This window comes from Triturus cristatus, chromosome 7 (genome assembly GCF_964204655.1).
Source record: "Triturus cristatus chromosome 7, aTriCri1.1, whole genome shotgun sequence".
In the NCBI taxonomy this organism is placed as follows: domain Eukaryota; kingdom Metazoa; phylum Chordata; class Amphibia; order Caudata; family Salamandridae; genus Triturus; species Triturus cristatus.
The window spans coordinates 1,524,469,272-1,524,484,811 of record NC_140590.1 but is presented as its reverse complement, the minus strand read 5'-3'; positions in this window follow the sequence as shown (position 1 = coordinate 1,524,484,811).

Genomic DNA, 15,540 nt, shown 5'->3' with positions numbered 1-15,540 from the left:
TCCCATCAGTGCCCGTCCCACCACGGGGGCCGTCACTGTCCTCAGAGGGATGGCTTCAGGGTACCGGGTGGCATGGTCCACCAAGACCAGGATGAACCTGTTGCCCAGGGCTGTCTTGGGGTCCAGAGGCCCCACAATATCAATACCCACTCGTTGGAATGGCGTACCGACCACAGGGAAAGGTTGCAGAGGAGCCTTGTGCTTCCCTCCGCTCTTACCACTTGCCTGGCAAGTCTGACAGGTTCTGCAGTAGGAATCTGAATTCTTGTGCATTTGGGGCCAGTAAAAGTGGGTGACAAGCCTGTCATAGGTCTTGTCCATCCCCAAATGTCCTGCTAACGGCACATCATGAGCCAGCCCCAGTAGGAAGGTTCTGAACTTCTGGGGTACCACCAGCACACGGGCTGACCCAGGTTCAGCAGCCTTAGGCTCGGAATACAGGAGGTCACTCTCCCAGTACACGTAGTGTGTTTTGGCCTGAACACCATTGGCCTGGTCTGCAGCCTGTTGCCGCATACCCACGAGAGAAGGGCATTCTTTCTGCTCCCTGCAGAATTCCTCCCTGGAGGGACCTCCTTCTTGCTGCCAATGGGTCAGCTCAGGCAGGTCTCCCAGTTCGGCAATCTGTTCCCCGGTAGGCTCCAGAGCATCCCCCTCAGGGTCTGCTTCCTCCTGGGCCGTGGGAACTTCGGGGGCCGGTTTCCCGCGCCTCCTGCGCCTTCTCCCTAAGGCCGGTTCCTGGACCTCTCCCTCAGGCTCCAGGACCCTCTCAACACCCCTACTGGCTGCCATGGACCGGGTGGTCACGCACGCCCAGTCGGGTAGACCCACCATCCTCAGATGCGTGGTCTTCTCCACCTTTTCCCAAGGGGAACTCTCCAGGTCGTTCCCTAGCAGACAGTCTACAGGCATGTCAGTTCTCACAGCGACTTGTAGAGTAACAGAGACCTCCCCCCACTCAAAGGGAACTTGAGCCATTGGACAACGACTCTCTATGTTGTCAGCATTGACAACCCTACAGTAGGCATTGGGTACAATCTGCTCTTGAGACACCAGGTGTTGCCTCACCGAGGTCACGCTGGCTCCTGTATCTCTAAGAGCCTCAACCTTCTTTCCATTGATGGTCACTACTTGCCCATATTTCTTAGTGTTAGAGGGTAAGTAAGTTTCAGGGACCATCTCACTGTCTCCTAGCGAGACTAGGGTCATCTGCCCGGGACCCCCACCCTCCTGGACTGCTACCTCCTCCCCAAAGTTAACATTAGCTACTTGCCGGGGTGGAGCACCAGTGGGTGCGGTCTTACCAAACAGGCGACACTTAGGATCAGAGGCAATGTGACCCGGGTCACCACACCTATAACAATTGAAGGGCCCCTTTGGAACAGGTCTACCTGTCGGGGCCCCGTTCTGCTGCGGGGGTGGGGGAGGCTGAGAACCCTTCTGCGGGTTCCCTTGGGAATTACTTTGGGGGCCTTTTTGGAACCCCTTCTGTTTACCCCTGTCCCCCCCACTCTTCTGCTGGGGACCCTGCCCACCTTTGGCGGAGTCTCCCACTTGACCCTTGTGGACCCTGGTGCTGAGCCAGCGGTCCGCCTCCTCAGCAAGCTTCCTCGGGTTGGACAGCTTGCTATCAATCAGGTGCTGGCGTAGCTCAGGAAAACATTGACTGGACAAGTGCTCCCATGCAATTAAATCAAGCAGCCCTTGATAATCATTCACTTTGCTACCCTTCACCCAACCATCCAGTGCTCTGCAGAAAAAGGTTACATACTCCACATACGTACTCTCAGGGATCTTCTTAGTCTCCCTGAACCGCTGTCTATATAGCTCAGGAGTTAACCCATACCTGGTCATTAAAGCTTCCTTCATATGGGGGTATGAGGCTTGGAGATCTAAGGGTAAATCTAACAGTGTGTCACGCCCTTCAGCAAGGAACCTTCCCCACAACCCCGCTCCCCAGTCTTTCTCAGGGACCCGGTGTGAAGACATGGCCACCTCGTAGGCTCTAAACCACTGCCCTATGTCATCCTTTCTAAAATACTCCTTTACTACATCTTTGGGGATGTACACCTTGGACTCTACCTGCACCGGTGGAGTGCTGCCACCAGAAGGAGCGGTGTCCAAACTTTTCGCCTTCAGCTCCAACTCCTTCAATCTTATATCATGATCCATTTGGCGTTGTTGTGCCTCCAGGGCCAACTTCTGCTTTTCCATTTCCATTTGTCCTGCCAACTTTGCCATCTCCATTGCATGCGCCCTGTCGGCGGCCCTGTCTGCCAGCTCCTCTGGCGACCGGACTCTGCTGGGCTCCTCAAGGTTGTCGGGTAGAACGATGTCCCCCGCATTCCGTGGGTCTCTTGACTCCTTCCAGGCTCTCAACGCCTTGGCGTACTGGACCCTCCTCTTGAATCCAGCATGGGGAACTCGGAACTTTACACTGTAGCCTTTCAATTGCTCTATCGTGTAGCCTTCCAGTCTCTCCCAATCCACCTCATCTATTCCAGAAATCACAGAGAGTGCTCTTCCAGCGGAGAGTGAGCCAGGCATGGTTGCAGTAATGGCAGATGTCTCAACAAAGTTCAAAAATGAAAACCTGTGGCTGCGTTACTTGGTCTGCTCTCACTATCTGGTGATTAATAATTCACTGTATGTCAATTATAAATGCAAATCCGAAATCCCAACCGCTGCCAACAATGTTAGACTTGGGGGTCTCTGGTTGGCGCAAGGTTGCCCTTGTGTCAAGCAGGAACCCTCTCCTCTACGTCAGGGCGCAGGATAACCCCTCGTGAATGACCCTTGCTCACCCTCTAGGTGCGTGGCGTGAGCAGCCAAGGCGATTCCTCAGGCGTTGTTGGTTAAGCACTTACAATCATACACACAGTAAATACATCAATCCCCCCAGAAACGGACACCAGACTTGGATATATAGAAAAATACGCTTCTTTATGTAAAAATAAGGATATATATCTCAGCAGACTTATCACAAGACCAATAACGGTTTCGCTATGCCACCAGGTTGTAAAGCAGGCAAATGTTCTTTGTTCGCAGCTTCAAATGGAGACTTTGTAGTCTCTTGCAAATGTTACTTGTGGTTCCAGTACTCACAGCGATCGGCTCCTGCGAACGGGGAAATAAGGCGTTGCGGGCCCCGAGCCCGATACTGGAACTTCTTTCGTGATGTGGAGAGTCGGCACAGGTCGGTGCGACTCTCAGCTTCGGAAGTGTTCTTGGGTCCTCAATCGGCAGGTGTGGGCAAGTAGGCAGGCGCGGCCAGCGACCCTTTAGCACGGCAGTGCAGGGGGGTCTCCACAGCGGGGGCGGCGCGGCCTGAGATGTCCGGGGATAGCGAAGCGGGGTCGCAGGGCACGGTCAGTGCAGCTGGATGACCCGGCGTAGATCACAGTCGTCGGACGGTTTCCGGCGGGAGGGGTGATAGCGCGGTCAGCGCGCTCCAGTAGCAGGCGGTGACAGGGATGCAGGCGACCTGGCCCGGGGACCGAGAGCGGCTCTGGACGGAGCGGGGCTCTCACAGGTTTGAGGCAGGCAAGCTTCTGAGTGTCACGGCCCTAGGAGGGGCGATGAGGGGCGCAGTCTCTTTCCAGCGGGATGCACACACGGCTCGAATTGGAGGACGAGCAAAAGCACAGAGAACCCACTGGTCCTGGGGTTCAGTTCAGGGGGCAAGCTCAGATCAAGCCCTTGGAGAATGTTCAAGCACAAAGTAGCAAAGTCTTTTCAGTAAGTCTCTTCCTCTCCTTTCTCAGCAAGGCAAGCAGCAGGCCAGCTCCTCCAGCGTCTTCTTCTCCTTCTAGTCGGGCAGAGGTTCTTTGTGGTAAACAGGATTCTGATTTCTTAGGAGCCAGGCTCCTACTTTTATACCATGATTCTTTTGTTCTTTAGCGCCAGGGGGCCTGGGCCTGGCTCAGTCCAGTTCTGGAGCACTTTGTTATGGTGACTCTGCTCTTTCCTTTCAGCAGCAGGGCAGAGACATCAGCCGCTCCACAGGGGGCGGCGCCGGCTTTGTGGTGGCAGAGCACAGGTCTATTCAAGAGTCAAGGTGTACTCCTCCCACCCATCCAGGTGTCACCTCTCTACCCACCACCTGGCAGCCAACCTGTCTCTGGGGATTCCCCCACCCTGCGCCTTACTGTTGCTAGGCAGAACACACACACACAGCAGAGGCGGACTGAGATGGTCAGGTCAGTAAATACTAACTTTCTAAAAGTAGTATTTACAAACCCAGGATATTAAAATAAACTTGCTACAAGAAGTATTTTATTATTCTGAGTTCAGGCATACTAAACTTGACACTCTACCATGCTCTCTGAGTCCACTGGGGTCACAGCGTTGGCGTGATCCCAGCAGCCCATTCTGGCCTATGGAGAGCAGGTAGCCTTCAATAGTGAAAAACGGAAAGGGCTGTAATTCACTACTAAGACATGCCACACACATCAGGGCATGTCCTACCTTATGCCTACAATGCACCCTGCCCTTGGGCCTACCAGAGGGGTGGCTAATATGTAGGTAAGGGAAGGTTTAGGGACTGGCAAGTGGGGGCACTTGCGCAGTCAGCGCGACGGTCCCGGACCGCGCACAGGGTCTGCGGTGGCAGACCCTAGACACATTTTACAAGGCCACTTTCTGTGGGTGGCGCAACCAGCGCTGCAAGCCCACCAGCAGCATTGGCATTCACAAGCCCTGGCACCCCTGGTGCACTCTACTGGGGACTGACAGTGAATCCAATAAACCAATCATGGACATCAATTACAGGTACACTTTACCTAGGGAGCACTTGCACTGCGGCACAGATTAGCCGTGGCGCAGTGCCCTGAGCGGACAACACCAGCAAAACAATCGAGGCACACCATCAAAAAGTGGAAGGGAAACTCACGCCAAGGTGCCAGGTCTAACAACCAGTAATTGTAAATTGCAGCATATCTTGTTTTACGTTTAAAGTTCTAAGGAGAGCCTTATAGTGCCATGAGCTGTGCTTAAGGTTTATATTGTTATTGTAACAATAGGCAAGGTGTACAAAATAAACTGTGTAATAGTGTTTTCTCTATGTCTTCTTCAAGACCGTTGTTTGTGATATCTGCCAGCCAGTACTAGCCTCCAGGTATGGCAAACATGTTGCAGCTCTGTGCATTGCCCCCAAAAATAAAGTGTGACTCCCCATTATAAGTCCCACCTGTTCATACACTTATAATGCGCCTCCTATAGTGGGTCCTCCACACCAGTCCCCCCACCACAACAAGAGCTCCGCAGCAACATCCCCTCAGCAATGCAATGCAAGAACTTCCTAATGATTCCAAAAGTATATATGTAGCCAATTCTCTGGGGATGAGTAAGGCATCAGCTTCCAGTTTCTAGCCAAGAAACAGAGCTGTTCTTGAGCAGTCTTGAGGCTTAAACTAATTACTGGTATTGTTTTGCTGTCCAGATGATACAAACAGTGTTTAATTTGAGACTGTAGTTTCCGGTGCTTGGCATTGGCACATAATTGTCAACACTGGCACTTATGACATTCTGCCACATGGAAGCACCGTTTGTGCAATTTAGAGATGGGCACAACAACAGCTGTTTATTAATGCAATGTTTTTAAAAAATGACTAATAAATGCTGCCAAAGCCATTCTCATAGTTGTACGGGCCTGGAATAATCGGAATTGTCACACTTGTAAGAGTGCGATGGTTAGTAGTTGTGTTGTTAGTATCATTGGCAGTGCTGTATGGGACAATGTGTGGTGCAAGCTGCAGTGGCCTCCTGACGAAAGCCATGGCACTTATAATGTAACTAATTAAGAACTGAATACAAAGGCCTAAACTCTGATCTCATAGCAGCAGCAGGAATAAACATTACTGGTACACTGGTGCAACAAACACATACACTCGTGTGAACACAGTCACACCAAAGCTGTCCACTGCGTTATACTCACAACGGGCTACACTAATGGTTAAAAAATAAGTACATCTTAAAACTGTTTTTCCAGTCACAGTGCAAGGGATTTATATAAAAACGTGTAACTCTCACTAGCACAGACTTCCACCAGAGGAGGTCTCAAGTTGCTTCTTTTTTTTTTTTTAATGGAACACACTCAAATTTATTTTTTGTTGATCACTTCAGGTCCCATGCCAGCTGGACTGTCAAGCCAAAACTTGAAACCCAAGTAGATTTGTGTAACCCTGGGCATCCCATAGTGCTCCTAAAACACAAAACGGCACTTTGATTGAAGTCCAAAGCAAATGATGAAAGGTGAAGGTGCTATGGCTGCAATACATTCTTTAAGACTTCCCTCCTCCCATCTGGTCCTTTTTTTATTTTATTTATTTTTATTACATTTATTTTTCAAATGTACAGAAAGCAAAACACATATTTTCCATCCACATTTTTGATCTGAACAATAATCATCATCAAAAGAAAGAAAATATCAACAACAGTGGGGTAAAAAAAAACACAAGAAAAACAAATGCACAAAACAGGTTATAATATGCTTAAAATATGCTCTAGTCAGATTCCTGGGTTAGTCCATCAACCCCGTCTTTTAATGGATTCCAAATCTTCATTCCTAATTCTCTACTCTTTTTACCTTTTTGTGCGTAAAGTGCTCTTTCAAGATTAAATATATGAACCAGCCGTGTTTTCCATTGTGAAAAAGTTGGGGGAGAAGGATCAAGCCAAGCTGAAGCGATACATAGTCTAAACACTGCCATAGCTATAAATAAAAACTCATTATTATGGCTATCTTTTATCGTTACCCCAAGCATTAGTAAACTGAGGGGAAAGTAGAGTATCTTTTTTCAGCACAATTCGCAAAAAAGTTGAAATTTCTCTTCTTAATAAATCCAAAATGGGGCATGTTGCAAAAATATGGGTTGCATCTGCATCATAAACCTTACACCTAAAGCAGTGGGTTCCTTCTGTGTCCCCCCATTTAGCAATTTTTGCGGGCGTAATATACAAATCAAACAAAGTCTTAAAATGTTGTGCCCGCAGATTGGCAGACCGTAAAGCCAAATTGCCACTTTCTATAGACTTTAAAAAGCATGAATCTACGACATCAATCCTAACCTGCCATTTCAATGCATGCTTTTCAAGATCATCTGTTGCATTTTCAAGTAATGAACTATAAAGAGAAGAAACTGAGAGTTTAGATGTATGATTTAGGACTTCCTTCAGTGGTATAGCTGAAAATCTCATCGCACCGCCAGTTTTTTAAAGAAGAAAGTCTCTTATTTGTAAGAACTTTAAAAAATCTCGATGATCTATATTGAATTTAATCCTCAATTCCTCAAAGGATGCAATATGTTCTCCTTTTAAAAGATCGCCTATCCTATGAACCCCTAATTTATCCCATCTCTGCAAATGCCAATCTGACAAGGCCTCAGGTATCTGCTCATTTTCAATCAATGGTGTGTATCTACTATATCTGCCAATCCCCATTTTCTTCCTAATCCCAGTTCAATTTCGAAATGCCGAAAGCAAAGTCTTAAAATGGGGCTTCTTGTAATAACTAGGTACATAGATTTTTAAAAGACAACCATTAGCGCATGAACCAATTAAGTATTCAAAGACTGATGGTACAAAATTAGAATCTGTTACTACTTCTTTTTTTCCACCAAAAAGTGACCAGTAATACTGTAAAGAAGCTGCTAAATAGTCAAATTTAAAATTAGGTAAACCAAGACCTCCCCTATCCCTAGGAAGGGATAAGTAAGCATTCGATCTCCGTGTACGTTTATATGACCATATAAACCTAGAAACCTCCCGCTCAATTAGTTTAAACCAATCGTTGGATATTTCGAGCGGGATCGTACGAAAAATATATAATAATTTTGGCAAAATGGTCATTTTAACTAGTTTACATCTGCCAATTATAGATAGTTTTAAGTTATCCCATCGGCACATATAATTGTTTATTTTTCCAATTATAGGGTTAAGGTTTATATCGATAATGTCGTCAACCTTTGCTTTTATACGTATCCCTAAATATGTGGCCTCATCAACCAGCCTACTATCGACAATAGTGGTATATCTATTGGCCAAGATCTGAGTCTTGGCTCTATTCAACCGATAGCCTGAGAGTGAACCAAAACGGTCTGCCAATAGTTCAACTTCAGCCATAGTTCTATCGGGTTCTGATGTGATTATTGCTACATCGTCAGCATATGCCATTATTTTAACCTCCCAGCCATGCAATGTGATTGGAGAGATATTAGAAGAAGACGCCAGACAACGCAAAAAAGGATCTATATATAACGCGAACAACAAGGGGGAAGAAGGACAGCCCTGCCTTGTTCCTCTTCCTATTAAGAATGATTCAGACTCCCCTCCCATCATTTGTAAACGAGCAATAGGTTTTGCATATAATACCTGAATGGCTGCAATAAACTCCGAACCCAACCCATTGGCTTCCAAACACTTCCAAAGAAATTTCCATGACATGCGGTCGAAAGCCTTCTCGGCATCTAAAAAGGCAGTAGCCATAGGTTTCCTTAAAACATCTGTTGCATCAAATAAAGCAATAAGGCGCCTAATATGATCATCCGTCCCTCTCCCTAGAATGAAGCCATGTTGCCAAGCTGTCACTGGTTGTGGCATGATCTTGTTAAGACGGGATGCAAGTATTTTAGAATATAACTTTGTGTCACTATTTAATAGTGTGATAGGTCTGTAAGAACCCAAGTTCAAAGGGTCCTTCCCCTACAAAATAATAATATTAGCGGTCCCCCAAAATGCTGGTGGTGCTGCCCCATTCCTAACTTCCTTAAATAGCCCCAAAACCTCGAGCCCCACCTCACTAAAAAAGGTCTTATAGAATTCTAGTGGTAAACCATCCATGCCAGTAGCCTTGTCTGATGGAAGATCTTGTACAGCTAAATAGAGCTCCTCCTGCGAGATTTCAGTGCCCAAAAAAAGAGCTATCTCCTGAGATATTTTTGTTTTAGGTAAAAATTCATATTCATATGACCTCCCTATCTCCTCTGGCGTATCAGCAACAGTATATAACTCCTCATAATACTTTTTGAAAGCTTCCCTAATTTCTATAGGGTCCGTAACTACATTCCCTGAAGATTCCTGATCCGTTTTATATGTCCTACAGCTGTTTGTTGTCTCGCCTTAACAGCTAATACTCGACCAACTGTCTCGCTCTATTCATAGCATTGTTGCTTTTACGCGAGGTACTTCCCAGCTGGTTTATTCCAATAAAAATCATTTAGAGCAGCTTTGGTCACCATTATCAGATCAGTGACCGCGATGTGATCCCCACCTTTATTAACAATCTCAATCAATTCTGTCTCTAAAAGAGCAATTTTCTGATAATAGCCTTTAATGTGCTCTGAGCTCTTCTTTTGCTTGATCAAACTGTATCACAATGTCTCCCCTCTCACAGAAGCTTTAAATGTATCCCAGATCATTCCTGGGGCTGCGCTATCTGTATTAAAACTAAAAAACTCAACAATCCAGTGTTTCATATCACTTGTTCTGTCCTATTCTCACTCCTGACACAGGAAATTAAAAAACCAAAGGATTAGGATCTGACACTATACTCGGAAATATTTCAATCCTGGCATCCTTCATGAGAGAGGGAGACACCAAAAAATAATCTAGTCTAGCAAATTTAAGATGAGGCGCAGAAAAGTAAGTGTATCCAAACTCTGAATTTCTCAAACTAGGCCACGCATCCACTAAGCACATGTCTTTGATCAAATTTTTAAGTGCCTTAGATGATTGAGGTTTGCGATTCCTATTCACACCCACAGCTTGATTGATCATATATTTCGTTCCATTAATATTAAGATCACCACAAATTATATAAGGTTCAGGCCAGGACGGAAGCTCCATAGCTAGAACATTTAACACAGAAGGGTAATCTAAAACAGGGGCATAGATTGAACACAAAGTAAACAAGCCAGTACCACTTCTAACTTTCATAATTATCCATCTGCCATGTTTATCCACAATATTTCTTGCACCTATAATATTTTTATTTTTTATCAATACTGCCACCCCTTTAGTCCTGACGTCTTGTTTTGTTTAAGCCATTAACTTAAAACCTTTATTATCTAATACTTTATAATCATTACAGGCTATATGAGTCTGTTGAAGACAGATCTAGTCTGCATGTAAAACTTTAAGATCTTTTTGGATCCTTCTTCTTTTGGCCCCATCATTGAGACCACAAATGTTTACAGTTGCAATGCGCAATTTAACCATAAATCGTTAATGCACAGCTCCCCAAAATGATCATACAGTTCATATGCAAATTATTAGCCTCAAATATCTGTATAAACTAATCGTCAAGATTATATATCTTTTTCCCCACATAGTACCTTTCACATTTTTTCCCAGATTACTTTCTAGAAGCACAAACATACAAAAAGAGCACATCAATTCTTTTGTCTGTGGTTTGCTTTCATCACCAAAAGAAAAACCAAACCCCTCCCAACCACCCCTACCCCCCTCGCTTGAGCCCTACAGCCCTCCCCCACCCCCTCCCTGAGAGAGCAGCCAGACCTCAACGGTCTGTGTGATAGGGCGAACGCTGAGCGCTACGGAGCCCCCAGCTCCCCCGCACTTTGTCTTTTCTTTTTTTTCTTCTTCCCTTTCCTTTAGCCAAACATACTACTCCCTGTGCTGCTCAGAGTCACCTATATCTAAAAAAGCAAAAATATTCCTCCTAAGTCTTTCTCTTCTCCCCCTGTACTTGTTCCAAATACTCTTTAGCCTGGATTTCTGCCGTAAAAAATCTGACAGCCCCTTTATCAATCGTTTTTAGCCTTGCTGGGGCCAACAAGAAAGCTTCAAACCCAGAATCTTGAAATGGCTTGATTAGTTGCCTTAAGCGCCATCTACGCTCCACAGTTATGTGGCAGAAATCAGGGCGTATGAAAAAGGAGGCCCCTTTAAACTGTCGTCTAGCCTCCGGACGGGCTTTCTCAAAGATGGCCTGTCTCAAAGAGAAGTTACCAAAAAATACCAAGATTGCCCTCGGTTGGCCGGATTCTCTATTAGGTAAATTATGGCGGACAAAGGGGAACCTATGTACTCTCTGAATCTCATGATCCCAATACCATCTGATGAGCTCTGGGAAGGACTCCTTGAAGAGATCTAACATAAACCCCCGAATATCTTCCCCCTCCATGCCTTCCTTAATCCCCAGGACTCGAAGATTGTTTCTACGCTGGCGGATTTCTAAGTCCTCCAGTTTCCACATTACATCAGACAGTTGAGCTTCATGGGTCTTTGTTTGCTCTCTCACAGCAACCAGATCTTTCTCGACAGCGACAGTTCTTAATTCCATAGAATCCAGCCTTTCGCAGATTTCGCCACACGTAAGTCCTACTTTTCAGATAGCCCCTTCCAGTTTTTTTGTGCCCTGTCTTGTCTTTTTCCCATCTGCTCTAGTCTCTGCCTGATGGTCTTTAATAGTCTCCAAAATGAGGCTCGCTATCGATTTACCCATTGTTACGGGATCCCCTAGGTGTTCAGAAAACAAAGGAGTGTCACCCAAGCCTGAAGCTTGTTTGAGAGGGCCGATAATCCCAGTGTCTGAATAATCCCATTTTAGACCGGAAGCACCATCCTTTTTCTTTTTTCGAGTCTCCTTAAAGCCCTTAGCCCCTTTTGAAGTCTTCCGTGAATGTTTATGGCGTTTACGAGTCGTTTCGGGTGCTTTAACTGTACTAGACCCTGAGGTAGTGTCGATATGGTCCGAATCGCTGTATGCTGCCTCTGATTCAGAGGTCCCTGATCGGGAATCCTCCGTCAGAGAATAAAATGTATCCGGCCATCCGAAGCAACCTCAGATATAGTATCTATTATAATTGGCTTGCAAGCCACAGTGTCGCTGCCCGGGCTTTCATGTGGAGTACCCCCGACCCTGATATCTTGAGAATGGGGCTCTTTTGCCTCAACAGGTAGAGATGACTGTATCGAAGTTGGAGTATTAAGTCCTAGATCCTGGGTCTCCGTCCTGTGATCGCGGGGTGTATCTTTACTAAAATATTTAGCTACCAGTGACTCTTGTGACCCTGCTACAGCAAGAGTATGATCAATACCCATTGAGCTGTTATCATTATTTTCTGGATTCAGATTAGGTAACAGATTGCCCACGTTCAAGTCTGTGCTTATCGCTCCATCCCGGGTTTTAAAAAACGCTGTTATAACCGGCTGAGGTGTTGTTGGAGTATTGTTTGCAATATTACTTTCCTGTGTCCCCTTTCCTTCTTCTGCGGCCGTTAACATACCACCCTTTTTGCCTGCAACTTGATTTCTATCATGGAGAGCCCTCTGCTTAGCAGCCCCCAAGTCTTGTTTTTTAACAGTTCAATTCTCCTGGGGCTTACCTGCCGGTGCTTCCATGTTTGCGAAGGTCAACAGAGCAGAATTAATCCCAGCAATCTCTTTCTGCTCACTTAATTGCCGCGTCAATTTAGGTGGCATTATACAAAAAGTTGTGACTGAAATCCAACTCGTGAAGGCTCTCTGCGCTTTCCGAATGATTTTACTGCTCACCGCCACCAGGAGCTCAGCCCAAACTCTAACGGAGCATCTCAGGGATCTCGCCAGCTGTGTGGGCATGCACTCTAGCGCGGCCGCTCCGCGTCTCGATGCTCCCGTCTCCGTCTCCGCCAGCCGCACCGCTCAGCGAGGAAAGCGCGTCCGAAGCACCGACCCCCAGAGACTCCGCAACTCGAGCGGGAACCACAACACTCCAAGTAGTCTCTCCCCAAGTCAGCAGCATTAGGTAAGTGCAATTAATCCGTAGAGAAGATCTCAGTTTTTAGTCAGTGTGGGAGGGCAAGGCAGAGGCTCCGCAGCGAAGTTCTACGCCGCCGCCATCTTGCTCTTGTAATAATCCCTCAAGTTGCTTCTTTAAGCCATATGTAAGTATTTCTGCTGTTATTTTCATACATACTGGAACATGAGTTTTCATTTTTCCATCATAAATGCAGCAGTACAAGATCCAAATGAAAGGAATAAATCAAATGATGTATAAGTTTGAGAACTCTAGAAACTCACATTTTAAACAGCCATTTCAGTACAGGGGTGATTTTAACAGTGGTGGCTACTACCGAACGAGGGTGGTGGAGCAGGGAGCAAGGTAGGGGGAAAGACATTTTAAAAAGTGCTTACCTGGGTGCAGCCGGCCGGTGCCTCTCCTCTGTCCGCTTCTTCTTCCTTTATCAAGTACTGGAAGCACACAGGCTCCAAGACTCCCCAAGCCAATCACGACGCTGCCTTACTTACAGCAGTGACATGATTGGTCTGAGCACCTTGATTCGGCACTCAGACAGGAAGTGGGAGGCTGTGCATGTTCTCCACCCAGGCTGTACAATACAGCCAGTGGAGAACATGCTAAGTGCGCATGACTGTTTGGCTGGCCAAACCATCATGCGCACTTAGAGAGTGCCACCACTCCTCCCACTGTAGTGCTCTGGCCAGCCCAGCCCCACCCCACCAGCCCCGCATGAAACGAACTGAGCCACTGCTGTAGGAAAAATATAATGATAATAAAGTTGCATTATTGTTATAATATTATTTTTCCTTTTCTAGCAGTGGGGCGATGCTCCTCCGCCTTAGCAGAGAAGCCGCTACTGGATTTTAACCCTTCTTTGTTGTGGCCTCACATGGAGACATGGCACTTGTCTACAATACATGTTTTGCTTTGTTTCTATAGAACTCTGCTGCCCTTATAGTTCTGACCTGTGATTTATAAATCTTTCAAATGAAAAGATCCATGCATTTGAACTCAACTTTATTCTGTTATATTCGGTTGCATCATTTTTACTGCAGTGATGCCATTCAAATAATATTCCGCAGTGCTCTGAAACTTTTATCATTAACTAAATTGGAAACAATCAGTTAACATTGAGTAAGGAAGTCCATCTTTTGAGACCTGAGCCCAGCCTATCCACTCAGTGTGACTAACGTAATCCACTTAATACAGCTTGAAATAAACAGAGTTATTTCATTTGGGTATTTATCTTTTTATCCATGTTACTGATAAACACACACAAGGTCCTGCCTGGGATGTCACTTTCTATGATGTCATTTCGTGTGATGTCACATTCAAATTAGAAGGGGATCACATCTTCCCTTTCACCCAGGGGCCCAAAACTCCTAGGACCAGCCTCGCCTGTTGACATCGTGATAGGCACAACGGGAACGGGGAATTAGATGTTGGGTTGGTGGTGGGGGGTAGCCTAGGTCTTAAGCTTGAAGGGGCAGATGTAGACACATTTCACTTTTGTCATTACATGAAATTGAAATTATAGGTAATGGTGTGAAGATTTGCATCTCTCTGATAGTGTCTGGCTCCATATTCCAAAGTTTGTGAGCAGCGGCATGAGTAAATTGCATAGTTGCTGAGAGCCCGACCAAGAGTGGCTGATGATCTTTTACATTTTTTTTTTTTTAATGAAATTTTATTTATCATTTTTTTATGAACAACATACATAGGTTCATGAAGGATGAATTTGCAGATGCTAGTCACACATTTCAAGATGAGAAAATACAGGCATAATGACACAGCTATGTAAAAGTAAACACATTTCCTGATCTGATATGAGTAATGAACATATTGGATCGTGTTCTGCATTAGCCCTACTTCCCGGTTCCTGTCTCCCTTTTGCCTGTTCAACGTCTAAGTCGGCTCTTGTACGCTACTATGATTATTGTAAGCTTGCTGCGTCACCCTGTTGTCGCCACATTTTGGCTTGTTCCCTGTCCCTCTTGGCTAGCCAGTGTGCCCGATGTATCTTGTAGTCTGAGGTATTCCCTAAGGGGCTGCCAAATGTCCTTGGGTCGTGATGTGGGCGGTTGAAGTTCTGCATATAGTTCGCTCATGGTGTCACAATATGTCATGCTCTTGAGCCAGTTCTGACTAGTAGGTTTCTGCCTGGTGCCCCAGCGAAGAACTATTTCCCGTTTCGCTAGTAACATTGTTATTGCTACGAATCTGCTCATGTTTTTGGGCAGCGACTCCACATAACTCATCTATGCGATTAAGGGGGGTCGCTCGTATTGATATCCCCACCATCTGTTGTATTAGCCCGTATATTTCCTGCCAATAAGTCTGTAGTATGCTGCAAGACCAAGTCATGTGGAGGAAGAAAGCGGCCTGCAAATTGCATTTGGGACAGTGTGTAAAAGTGGTGCTTTTAATCCGGGTCATCCGATACGGTGTGACGTGGGCTCTTCTGAGTATCTTAAATTGTAATAATTTGTGTCTGTGTTGCATGAAACTAGTTTGATCTGTTTGCAGCACCCTTTCCAAATGTCGCCCGTAAGCGGTTGTTCTATATCGGCAGTCCAGGCGTCTCTGACCTTAGCATCCCGCTGTGGCATAAATGCAATAGAGGTTTTGTAGAGTCTGGAAGTGATGTGCTCCCCGCTATTGTCTGTTATTACCGACATAAGTGGGTTAAATTCTGCCGGTTCTAGTGGGTAAGTGGGAATCACACCTCTAAGTGCGCTCTGCAAAATTATCCATACATGTGGCAGACGTGAAACGTGGGACTTCAGTACGATTGAATG